At 41.5% G+C, this 11,322-nt stretch overlaps 9 non-coding genes across 9 annotated transcripts; all 9 read right to left on the bottom strand.

The window, feature by feature from the left end:
• Positions 1–760: 760 nt before the first annotated feature.
• Positions 761–849, bottom strand: trnay-gua. The gene is given in 2 exon segments: positions 761–796; positions 813–849. It is a non-coding gene; the product is annotated as a tRNA-Tyr (tRNA).
• A 2,053-nt stretch (positions 850–2,902) lies between these two features.
• trnay-gua lies at positions 2,903–2,991 on the bottom strand. Its single transcript is given in 2 exon segments — positions 2,903–2,938; positions 2,955–2,991. It is a non-coding gene; the product is annotated as a tRNA-Tyr (tRNA).
• A 280-nt stretch (positions 2,992–3,271) lies between these two features.
• trnay-gua lies at positions 3,272–3,360 on the bottom strand. The gene is given in 2 exon segments: positions 3,272–3,307; positions 3,324–3,360. It is a non-coding gene; the product is annotated as a tRNA-Tyr (tRNA).
• A 509-nt stretch (positions 3,361–3,869) lies between these two features.
• On the bottom strand, positions 3,870–3,958 carry trnay-gua. Its single transcript is given in 2 exon segments — positions 3,870–3,905; positions 3,922–3,958. It is a non-coding gene; the product is annotated as a tRNA-Tyr (tRNA).
• Positions 3,959–4,967: 1,009 nt separating this feature from the next.
• trnay-gua lies at positions 4,968–5,056 on the bottom strand. The gene is given in 2 exon segments: positions 4,968–5,003; positions 5,020–5,056. It is a non-coding gene; the product is annotated as a tRNA-Tyr (tRNA).
• Positions 5,057–9,003: 3,947 nt separating this feature from the next.
• On the bottom strand, positions 9,004–9,092 carry trnay-gua. Its single transcript is given in 2 exon segments — positions 9,004–9,039; positions 9,056–9,092. It is a non-coding gene; the product is annotated as a tRNA-Tyr (tRNA).
• Positions 9,093–9,374: 282 nt separating this feature from the next.
• On the bottom strand, positions 9,375–9,463 carry trnay-gua. Its single transcript is given in 2 exon segments — positions 9,375–9,410; positions 9,427–9,463. It is a non-coding gene; the product is annotated as a tRNA-Tyr (tRNA).
• Positions 9,464–9,974: 511 nt separating this feature from the next.
• trnay-gua lies at positions 9,975–10,063 on the bottom strand. Its single transcript is given in 2 exon segments — positions 9,975–10,010; positions 10,027–10,063. It is a non-coding gene; the product is annotated as a tRNA-Tyr (tRNA).
• A 1,015-nt stretch (positions 10,064–11,078) lies between these two features.
• On the bottom strand, positions 11,079–11,167 carry trnay-gua. The gene is given in 2 exon segments: positions 11,079–11,114; positions 11,131–11,167. It is a non-coding gene; the product is annotated as a tRNA-Tyr (tRNA).
• Positions 11,168–11,322: the final 155 nt, after the last annotated feature.

Here is an 11,322-nt window from a genome sequence, read left to right as displayed (position 1 = left end):
ATTAGAAGAACATGTCTCTGTGTTTCACCTGCTAGCGCTGGATGTGGACAAGCTCAGCTTGTCTGACATATCAAGCAAGAAACCCATCTTAGCTTCTAAAAATATCAGAAGAACTACACAGAATTAGCAGAACAGTTTCTGTCTCTGCGTTTCACCTGCTAGCACTGGATGTGGACAAGCTAAGCTTGTCTGAACATTTCAAGCAAAGAAACCCATCTCGGCTTCTAAATAATTGCCGCGAACTACACAGAATTAGCAGAACATGTCTCTGTGTTTTTACCTTCTAGAGCTGGATGTGGACAAGCTCAGCTTGTCTGAACATATCAAGCAAAGAAACCCATCTCGGCTTCTAAATAATTGCAGAAGAACTACACGGAATTAGCAGAACATGTCTCTGTGTTTTACCTTCTAGCGCTGGTGGGACAAGCTCAGCTTGTCTGAACATATCAAGCAAAGAAACCCATCTAGCTTCTAAAAAATATCAGAAGAACTACACAGAATTAGCAGAACATGTTCTGTCTCTGCGTTTCACCTGCTAGCACTGAATGTGGACAGCTAAGCTTGTCTGAACATTTCAAGCAAAGAAACCCATCTCGGCTTCTAAATAATTGCAGACGAATACACAGAATTGGCATAACATATCTTTGTCTGTGTGTTTTACCTTCTAGCGCTGGATGTGGACAAGCTAAGCTTGTCTGAACATCAAGCAATGAAACCATCTCGGCTTCTGTTTTGTCAGTCGGACACAAACAAAAGCACCTCCTTCGAGCCGGAGTTGAACCAGCGACCTAAGGATTTCTGACATTATGAATCTACAGTCCTCCGCTCTACCAACTGAGCTATCGAAGGGAACGCATCACTTTGAGAACACCAATAACAAGGACATGGACATAACAGAAACCTTTATTACACTGTGGAAAGCTTGTTTAAAACTGGTCATTGTTGACTAAAGTCAGACTTACCTGCTTGAAATAATTGCAGAAGAACTACACAGAATTAGAAGAACATGTCTCTGTGTTTCACCTGCTAGCGCTGGATGTGGACAAGCTCAGCTTGTCTGAACAATCAAGCAAAGAAACCCATCTTAGCTTCTAAAAAATATCAGAAGAACTACACAGAATTAGCAGAACATGTTTCTGTCTCTGCGTTTCACCTGCTAGCATGGATGTGGACAAGCTAAGCTGTCTGAACTTTCAAGCAAAGAAACCCATCTCGGCTTCTAAATAATTGCAGACGAACTACACAGAATTAGCAGAACATGTCTCTGTGTTTTACCTTCTAGAGCTGGATGTGGACAAGCTCAGCTTGTCTGAACATATCAAGCAAAGAAACCCATCTCGGCTTCTAAATAATTGCAGAAGAACTACACGGAATTAGCAGAACATGTCTCTGTGTTTTACCTTCTAGCGCTGGATGTGGACAAGCTCAGCTTGTCTGAACATATCAAGCAAAGAAACCCATCTTAGCTTCTAAAAAATATCAGAAGAACTACACAGAATTAGCAGAACATGTTTCTGTCTCTGCGTTTCACCTGCTAGCACTGAATGTGGACAAGCTAAGCTTGTCTGAACATTTCAAGCAAAGAACCCATCTCGGCTTCTAAATAATTGCAGACGAACTACACAGAATTGGCATAACATATCTTTGTCTGTGTGTTTTACCTTCTAGCGCTGGATGTGGACAAGCTAAGCTTGTCTGAACATATCAAGCAATGAAACCCATCTCGGCTTCTGTTTTGTCAGTCGGACACAACATAAAGCACCTCCTTCGAGCCGGAGTTGAACCAGCGACCTAAGGATTTCTGACATTATGAATCTACAGTCCTCCGCTCTACAACTGAGCTATCGAAGGGAACGCATCACTTTTGAGAACACCCAATAACAAGGACATGGACATAACAGAAACCTTATCACACTGTGGAAATGCTTGTTTAAAACTGGTTCATTGTTGACTAAAGTCAGACTTACCTGCTTGAAATAATTGCAGAAGAACTACACAGAATTAGAAGAACATGTCTCTGTGTTTCACCTGCTAGCGCTGGATGTGGACAAGCTCAGCTTGTCTGAACATATCAAGCAAAGAAACCCATCTTAGCTTCTAAAAAATATCAGAAGAACTACACAGAATTAGCAGAACATGTTTCTGTCTCTGCGTTTCACCTGCTAGCACTGGATGTGGACAAGCTAAGCTTGTCTGAACATTTCAAGCAAAGAAACCCATCTCGGCTTCTAAATAATTGCAGACGAACTACACAGATTAGAAGAACATGTCTCTGTGTTTCACCTGCTAGCGCTGGATGTGGACAAACTCAGCTTGTCTGAACAAATCAAGCAAAGAAACCCATCTTAGCTTCTAAAAAATATCAGAAGAACTACACAGAATTAGCAGAACATGTTTCTGTCTCTGCGTTCACCTGCTAGCACTGGATGTGGACAAGCTAAGCTTGTCTGAACATTTCAAGCAAAGAAACCCATCTCGGCTTCTAAATAATTGCAGACGAACTACACGGAATTAGCAGAACATGTCTCTGTGTTTTACCTTCTAGCGCTGGATGTGAACAAGCTCGCTTGTCTGAACATATCAAGCAAAGAAACCCATCTTAGCTTCTAAAAACTATCAGAAGAACTACACAGAATTAGCAGAACATGTTTCTGTCTCTGCGTTTCACCTGCTAGCACTGGATGTGGACAAGCTAAGCTTGTCTGAACATTTCAAGCAAAGAAACCCATCTCGGCTTCTAAATAATGCAGAAGAACTACACAGAATTGGCAGAACATATCTTTGTCTGTGTGTTTTACCTTCTAGCGCTGGATGTGGACAAGCTAAGCTTGTCTGAACATATCAAGCAATGAAACCCATCTCGGCTTCTTGTTTTGTCAGGTGGACACAAACATAAAGCACCTCCTTCGAGCCGGAGTTGAACCAGCGACCTAAGGATTTCTGACATTATGAATCTACAGTCCTCCGCTCTACCAACTGAGCTATCGAAGGGAACGCATCACTTTGAGAACACCCAATAACAAGGACTGGACATAACAGAAACCTTTATTACACTGTGGAAATGCTTGTTTAAAACTGGTTCATTGTTGACTAAAGTAAGACTTACCTGCTTGAAATAATTGCAGAAGAACTACACAGAATTAGAAGAACATGTCTCTGTGTTTCACCTTCTAGCGCTGGTTGTGGACAAGCTAAGCTTGTCTGAACATATCAAGCAATGAAACCCATCTCGGCTTCTTGTTTTGTCAGTCGGACACAAACATAAAGCACCTCCTTCGAGCCGGAGTTGAACCAGCGACCTAAGGATTTCTGACATTATGAATCTACAGTCCTCCGCTCTACCAACTGAGCTATCGAAGGGAACGCATCACTTTTGAGAACACCAATAACAAGGACATGGACATAACAGAAACCTTTATTACACTGTGGAAATGCTTGTTTAAAACTGGTTCATTGTTGACTAAAGTCAGACTTACCTGCTTGAAATAATTGCAGAAGAACTACACAGAATTAGAAGAACATGTTTCTGTCTCTGCGTTTCACCTGCTAGCACTGGATGTGGACAAGCTAAGCTTGTCTGAACATTTCAAGCAAAGAAACCCATCTCGGCTTCTAAATAATTGCAGACGAACTACACGGAATTAGCAGAACATGTCTCTGTGTTTTACCTTCTAGCGCTGGATGTGGACAAGCTCAGCTTGTCTGAACATATCAAGCAAAGAAACCCATCTTAGCTTCTAAAAATATCAGAAGAACTACACAGAATTAGCAGAACACGTCTCTGTCTTTTACCTTCTAGCGCTGGATATCAAGCAATGAAACCCATCTCGGCTTCTTGTTTTGTCAGTCGGACACAAACATAAAGCACCTCCTTCGAGCCGGAGTTGAACCAGCGACCTAAGGATTTCTGACATTATGAATCTACAGTCCTCCGCTCTACCAACTGAGCTATCGAAGGGAACGCATCACTTTTGAGAACACCCAATAACAAGGACATGGACATAACAGAAACCTTTATTACACTGTGGAAATGCTTGTTTAAAACTGGTTCATTGTTGACTAAAGTCAGACTTACCTGCTTGAAATAATTGCAGAAGAACTACACAGAATTAGAAGAACATGTCTCTGTGTTTCACCTGCTAGCGCTGGATGTGGACAAGCTCAGCTTGTCTGAACATATCAAGCAAAGAAACCCATCTTAGCTTCTAAAAAATATCAGAAGAACTACACAGAATTAGCAGAACATGTTTCTGTCTCTGCGTTTCACCTGCTAGCACTGGATGTGGACAAGCTAAGCTTGTCTGACATTTCAAGCAAAGAAACCCATCTCGGCTTCTAATAATGCAGACGAACTACACAGAATTAGCAGAACATGTCTCTGTGTTTTACCTTCTAGAGCTGGTGGACAAGCTCAGCTTGTCTGAACATATCAAGCAAAGAAACCAATCTCGGCTTCTAAATAATTGCAGAAGAACTACACGGAATTAGCAGAACATGTCTCGTGTTTTACCTTCTAGCGCTGGATGTGGACAAGCTCAGCTTGTCTGAACATATCAAGCAAAGAAACCCATCTTAGCTTCTAAAAATATCAGAAGAACTACACAGAATTAGCAGAACATGTTTCTGTCTCTGCGTTTCACCTGCTAGCACTGGATGTGGACAAGCTAAGCTTGTCTGAACATTTCAAGCAAAGAAACCCATCTCGGCTTCTAAATAATTGCAGACGAACTACACGGAATTAGCAGAACATGTCTCTGTGTTTTACCTTCTAGCGCTGGATGTGGACAAGCTCAGCTTGTCTGAACATATCAAGCAAAGAAACCCATCTTAGCTTCTAAAAAATATCAGAAGAACTACACGGAATTAGCAGAACACGTCTCTGTCTTTTACCTTCTAGCGCTGGATATCAAGCAATGAAACCCATCTCGGCTTCTTGTTTTGTCAGTCGGACACAAACATAAAGCACCTCCTTCGAGCCGGAGTTGAACCAGCGACCTAAGGATTTCTGACATTATGAATCTACAGTCCTCCGCTCTACCAACTGAGCTATCGAAGGGAACGCATCACTTTTGAGAACACCCAATAACAAGGACATGGACATAACAGAAACCTTTATTACACTGTGGAAATGCTTGTTTAAAACTGGTTCATTGTTGACTAAAGTCAGACTTACCTGCTTGAAATAATTGCAGAAAAACTACACAGAATTAGAAGAACATGTCTCTGTGTTCACCTGCTAGCGCTGGATGTGGACAAGCTCAGCTTGTCTGAACATATCAAGCAAAGAAACCCATCTTAGCTTCTAAAAAATATCAGAAGAACTACACAGAATTAGAAGAACATGTTTCTGTCTCTGCGTTTCACCTGCTAGCACTGGATGTGGACAAGCTAAGCTTGTCTGAACATTTCAAGCAAAGAAACCCATCTCGGCTTCTAAATAATTGCAGACGAACTACACAGAATTAGCAGAACATGTCTCTGTGTTTTACCTTCTAGAGCTGGATGTGGACAAGCTCAGCTTGTCTGAACATATCAAGCAAAGAAACCCATCTCGGCTTCTAAATATTGCAGAAGAACTACACGGAATTAGCAGAACATGTCTCTGTGTTTTACCTTCTAGCGCTGGATGTGGACAAGCTCAGCTTGTCTGAACATATCAAGCAAAGAAACCCATCTTAGCTTCTAAAATATCAGAAGAACTACACAGAATTAGCAGAACATGTTTCTGTCTCTGCGTTTCACCTGCTAGCACTGAATGTGGACAAGCTAAGCTTGTCTGAACATTTCAAGCAAAGAAACCCATCTCGGCTTCTAAATAATTTCAGACGAACTACACGGAATTAGCAGAACATGTCTCTGTGTTTTACCTTCTAGCGCTGGATGTGGACAAGCTCAGCTTGTCTGAACATATCAAGCAAAGAAACCCATCTTAGCTTCTAAAATATCAGAAGAACTACACAGAATTAGCAGAACATGTTTCTTTCTCTGCGTTTCACCTGCTAGCACTGGATGTGGACAAGCTAAGCTTGTCTGAACATTTCAAGCAAAGAAACCCATCTCGGCTTCTAAATAATTGCAGACGAACTACACGAATTAGCAGAACATGTCTCTGTGTTTTTACTTCTAGCGCTGGATGTGGACAAACTCAGCTTGTCTGAACATATCAAGCAAAGAAACCCATCTTAGCTTCTAAAAATATCAGAAGAATACACAGAATTAGCAGAACATGTTTCTGTCTCTGCGTTTCACCTGCTAGCACTGGATGTGGACAAGCTAAGCTTGTCTGAACATTTCAAGCAAAGAAACCCATCTCGGCTTCTAAATAATTGCAGACGAACTACACGGAATTAGCAGAACATGTCTCTGTGTTTTACCTTCTAGCGCTGGATGTGGACAGCTAAGCTTGTCTGAACATATCAAGCAATGAAACCATCTCGGCTTCTTGTTTTGTCAGTCGGACACAAACATAAAGCACCTCCTTCGAGCCGGAGTTGAACCAGCGACTTAAGGATTTCTGACATTATGAATGTACAGTCCTCCGCTCTACCAACTGAGCTATCCCAAGGGAACGCATCACTTTTGAGAACACCCAATAACAAGGACTGGACATAACAGAAACCTTTATTACACTGTGGAAATGCTTGTTTAAAACTGGTTCATTGTTGACTAAAGTCAGACTTACCTGCTTGAAATAATTGCAGAAGAACTACACAGAATTAGAAGAACATGTCTCTGTGTTTCACCTGCTAGCGCTGGATGTGGACAAGCTCAGCTTGTCTGAACATATCAAGCAAAGAAACCATCTTAGCTTCTAAAAAAATCAGAAGAACTACACAGAATTAGCAGAACATGTTTCTGTCTCTGCGTTTCACCTGCTAGCACTGGATGTGGACAAGCTAGGCTTGTCTGAACATATCAAGCAAAGAAACCCATCTTAGCTTCTAAAAAATATCAGAAGAACTATACAAAATTAGCAGAACATGTTTCTGTCTCTGCGTTTCACCTGCTAGCACTGGATGTGGACAAGCTAAGCTTGTCTGAACATTTCAAGCAAAGAAACCCATCTCGGCTTCTAAATAATTGCAGAAGAACTACACGGAATTAGCAGAACATGTCTCTGTGTTTTACCTTCTAGCGCTGGATGTGGACAAGCTAAGCTTGTCTGAACATATCAAGCAAAGAAACCCATCTCGGCTTCTAAATAATTGCAGAAGAACTACACGGAATTGGCATAACATATCTTTGTCTGTGTGTTTTACCTTCTAGCGCTGGATGTGGACAAGCTAAGCTTGTCTGAACATTTCAAGCAAAGAAACCCATCTCGGCTTCTAAATAATTGCAGAAGAACTACACAAATGAGCAGAACATGTCTTTCTCTGCGTTTCACCTGCTAGCGCTGGATGTGAATCTACAGTCCTCCGCTCTACCAACTGAGCTATCGAAGGGAACGCATCACTTTTGAGAACACCCAATAACAAGGACATGGACATAACAGAAACCTTTATTACACTGTGGAAATGCTTGTTTAAAACTGGTTCATTGTTGACTAAAGTAAGACTTACCTGCTTGAAATAATTGCAGAAGAACTACACAGAATTAGAAGAACATGTCTCTGTGTTTCACCTTCTAGCGCTGGATGTGGACAAGCTAAGCTTGTCTGAACATATCAAGCAATGAAACCCATCTCGGCTTCTTGTTTTGTCAGTCGGACACAAACATAAAGCACCTCCTTCGAGCCGGAGTTGAACCAGCAACCTAAGGATTTCTGAAATTATGAATCTACAGTCCTCCGCTCTACCAACTGAGCTATCGAAGGGAACGCACCACTTTTTGAGAACACCCAATAACAAGGACATGGACATAACAGAAACCTTTATTACACTGTGGAAATGCTTGTTTAAAACTGGTTCATTGTTGACTAAAGTCAGACTTACCTGCTTGAAATAATTGCAGAAGAACTACACAGAATTAGAAGAACATGTCTCTGTGTTTCACCTGCTAGCGCTGGATGTGGACAAGCTCAGCTTGTCTGAACATATCAAGCAAAGAAACCCATCTTAGCTTCTAAAAAATATCAGAAGAACTACACAGAATTAGCAGAACATGTTTCTGTCTCTGCGTTTCACCTGCTAGCACTGGATGTGGACAAGCTAAGCTTGTCTGAACATTTCAAGCAAAGAAACCCATCTCGGCTTCTAAATAATTGCAGACGAACTACACAGAATTGGCATAACATATCTTTGTCTGTGTGTTTTACCTTCTAGCGCTGGATGTGGACAAGCTAAGCTTGTCTGAACAATCAAGCAATGAAACCCATCTTAGCTTCTAAAAAATATCAGAAGAACTACACAGAATTAGCAGAACATGTTTCTGTCTCTGCGTTTCACCTGCTAGCACTGGATGTGGACAAGCTAAGCTTGTCTGAACATTTCAAGCAAAGAAACCCATCTCGGCTTCTAAATAATTGCAGACGAACTACACGGAATTAGCAGAACATGTCTCTGTGTTTTACCTTCTAGCGCTGGATGTGGACAAGCTCAGCTTGTCTGAACATATCAAGCAAAGAAACCCATCTTAGCTTCTAAAAACTATCAGAAGAACTACACAGAATTAGCAGAACATGTTTCTGTCTCTGCGTTTCACCTGCTAGCACTGGATGTGGACAAGCTAAGCTTGTCTGAACATTTCAAGCAAAGAAACCCATCTCGGCTTCTAAATAATTGCAGACGAACTACACGGAATTAGCAGAACATGTCTCTGTGTTTTACCTTCTAGCGCTGGATGTGGACAAGCTCAGCTTGTCTGAACATATCAAGCAAAGAAACCCATCTCGGCTTCTAAATAATTGCAGAAGAACTACACAGAATTGGCAGAACATATCTTTGTCTGTGTGTTTTACCTTCTAGCGCTGGATGTGGACAAGCTAAGCTTGTCTGAACATATCAAGCAAAGAAACCCATCTCGGCTTCTTGTTTTGTCAGGTGGACACAAACATAAAGCACCTCCTTCGAGCCGGAGTTGAACCAGCGACCTAAGGATTTCTGACATTATGAATCTACAGTCCTCCGCTCTACCAACTGAGCTATCGAAGGGAGCGCATCACATTTGAGAACACCCAATAACAAGGACATGGACATAACAGAAACCTTTATTACACTGTGGAAATGCTTGTTTAAAACTGGTTCATTGTTGACTAAAGTAAGACTTACCTGCTTGAAATAATTGCAGAAGAACTACACAGAATTAGAAGAACATGTCTCTGTGTTTCACCTTCTAGCGCTGGTTGTGGACAAGCTAAGCTTGTCTGAACATATCAAGCAATGAAACCCATCTCGGCTTCTTGTTTTGTCAGTCGGACACAAACATAAAGCACCTCCTTCGAGCCGGAGTTGAACCAGCGACCTAAGGATTTCTGACATTATGAATCTACAGTCCTCCGCTCTACCAACTGAGCTATCGAAGGGAACGCATCACTTTTGAGAACACCCAATAACAAGGACATGGACATAACAGAAACCTTTATTACACTGTGGAAATGCTTGTTTAAAACTGGTTCATTGTTGACTAAAGTCAGACTTACCTGCTTGAAATAATTGCAGAAGAACTACACAGAATTAGAAGAACATGTTTCTGTCTCTGCGTTTCACCTGCTAGCACTGGATGTGGACAAGCTAAGCTTGTCTGAACATTTCAAGCAAAGAAACCCATCTCGGCTTCTAAATAATTGCAGACGAACTACACGGAATTAGCAGAACATGTCTCTGTGTTTTACCTTCTAGCGCTGGATGTGGACAAGCTCAGCTTGTCTGAACATATCAAGCAAAGAAACCCATCTTAGCTTCTAAAAAATATCAGAAGAACTACACAGAATTAGCAGAACACGTCTCTGTCTTTTACCTTCTAGCGCTGGATATCAAGCAATGAAACCCATCTCGGCTTCTTGTTTTGTCAGTCGGACACAAACATAAAGCACCTCCTTCGAGCCGGAGTTGAACCAGCGACCTAAGGATTTCTGACATTATGAATCTACAGTCCTCCGCTCTACCAACTGAGCTATCGAAGGGAACGCATCACTTTTGAGAACACCCAATAACAAGGACATGGACATAACAGAAACCTTTATTACACTGTGGAAATGCTTGTTTAAAACTGGTTCATTGTTGACTAAAGTCAGACTTACCTGCTTGAAATAATTGCAGAAGAACTACACAGAATTAGAAGAACATGTCTCTGTGTTTCACCTGCTAGCGCTGGATGTGGACAAGCTCAGCTTGTCTGAACATATCAAGCAAAGAAACCCATCTTAGCTTCTAAAAAATATCAGAAGAACTACACAGAATTAGCAGAACATGTTTCTGTCTCTGCGTTTCACCTGCTAGCACTGGATGTGGACAAGCTAAGCTTGTCTGAACATTTCAAGCAAAGAAACCCATCTCGGCTTCTAAATAATTGCAGACGAACTACACAGAATTAGCAGAACATGTCTCTGTGTTTTACCTTCTAGAGCTGGATGTGGACAAGCTCAGCTTGTCTGAACATATCAAGCAAAGAAACCCATCTCGGCTTCTAAATAATTGCAGAAGAACTACACGGAATTAGCAGAACATGTCTCTGTGTTTACCTTCTAGCGCTGGATGTGGACAAGCTCAGCTTGTCTGAACATATCAAGCAAAGAAACCCATCTTAGCTTCTAAAAAATATCAGAAGAACTACACAGAATTAGCAGAACATGTTCTGTCTCTGCGTTTCACCTGCTAGCACTGGATGTGGACAAGCTAAGCTTGTCTGAACATTTCAAGCAAAGAAACCCATCTCGGCTTCTAAATAATTGCAGACGAACTACACGGAATTAGCAGAACATGTCTCTGTGTTTTACCTTCTAGCGCTGGATGTGGACAAGCTCAGCTTGTCTGAACATATCAAGCAAAGAAACCCATCTTAGCTTCTAAAAAATATCAGAAGAACTACACGGAATTAGCAGAACACGTCTCTGTCTTTTACCTTCTAGCGCTGGATATCAAGCAATGAAACCCATCTCGGCTTCTTGTTTTGTCAGTCGGACACAAACATAAAGCACCTCCTTCGAGCCGGAGTTGAACCAGCGACCTAAGGATTTCTGACATTATGAATCTACAGTCCTCCGCTCTACCAACTGAGCTATCGAAGGGAACACATCACTTTTGAGAACACCCAATAACAAGGACATGGACATAACAGAAACCTTTATTACACTGTGGAAATGCTTGTTTAAAACTGGTTCATTGTTGACTAAAGTCAGACTTACCTGCTTGAAATAATTGCAGAAAAACTACACAGAATTAG

Source organism: Micropterus salmoides, unplaced genomic scaffold, assembly GCF_014851395.1.
Source record: "Micropterus salmoides isolate LMB-PRFRI ecotype aquatic unplaced genomic scaffold, ASM1485139v1 Ms_hic_scaffold_18, whole genome shotgun sequence".
Classification (NCBI taxonomy): Eukaryota; Metazoa; Chordata; class Actinopteri; order Centrarchiformes; family Centrarchidae; genus Micropterus; species Micropterus salmoides.
Note: the sequence above shows the minus strand (reverse complement) of the source record. Positions and strands in the feature narration are given on the sequence as shown.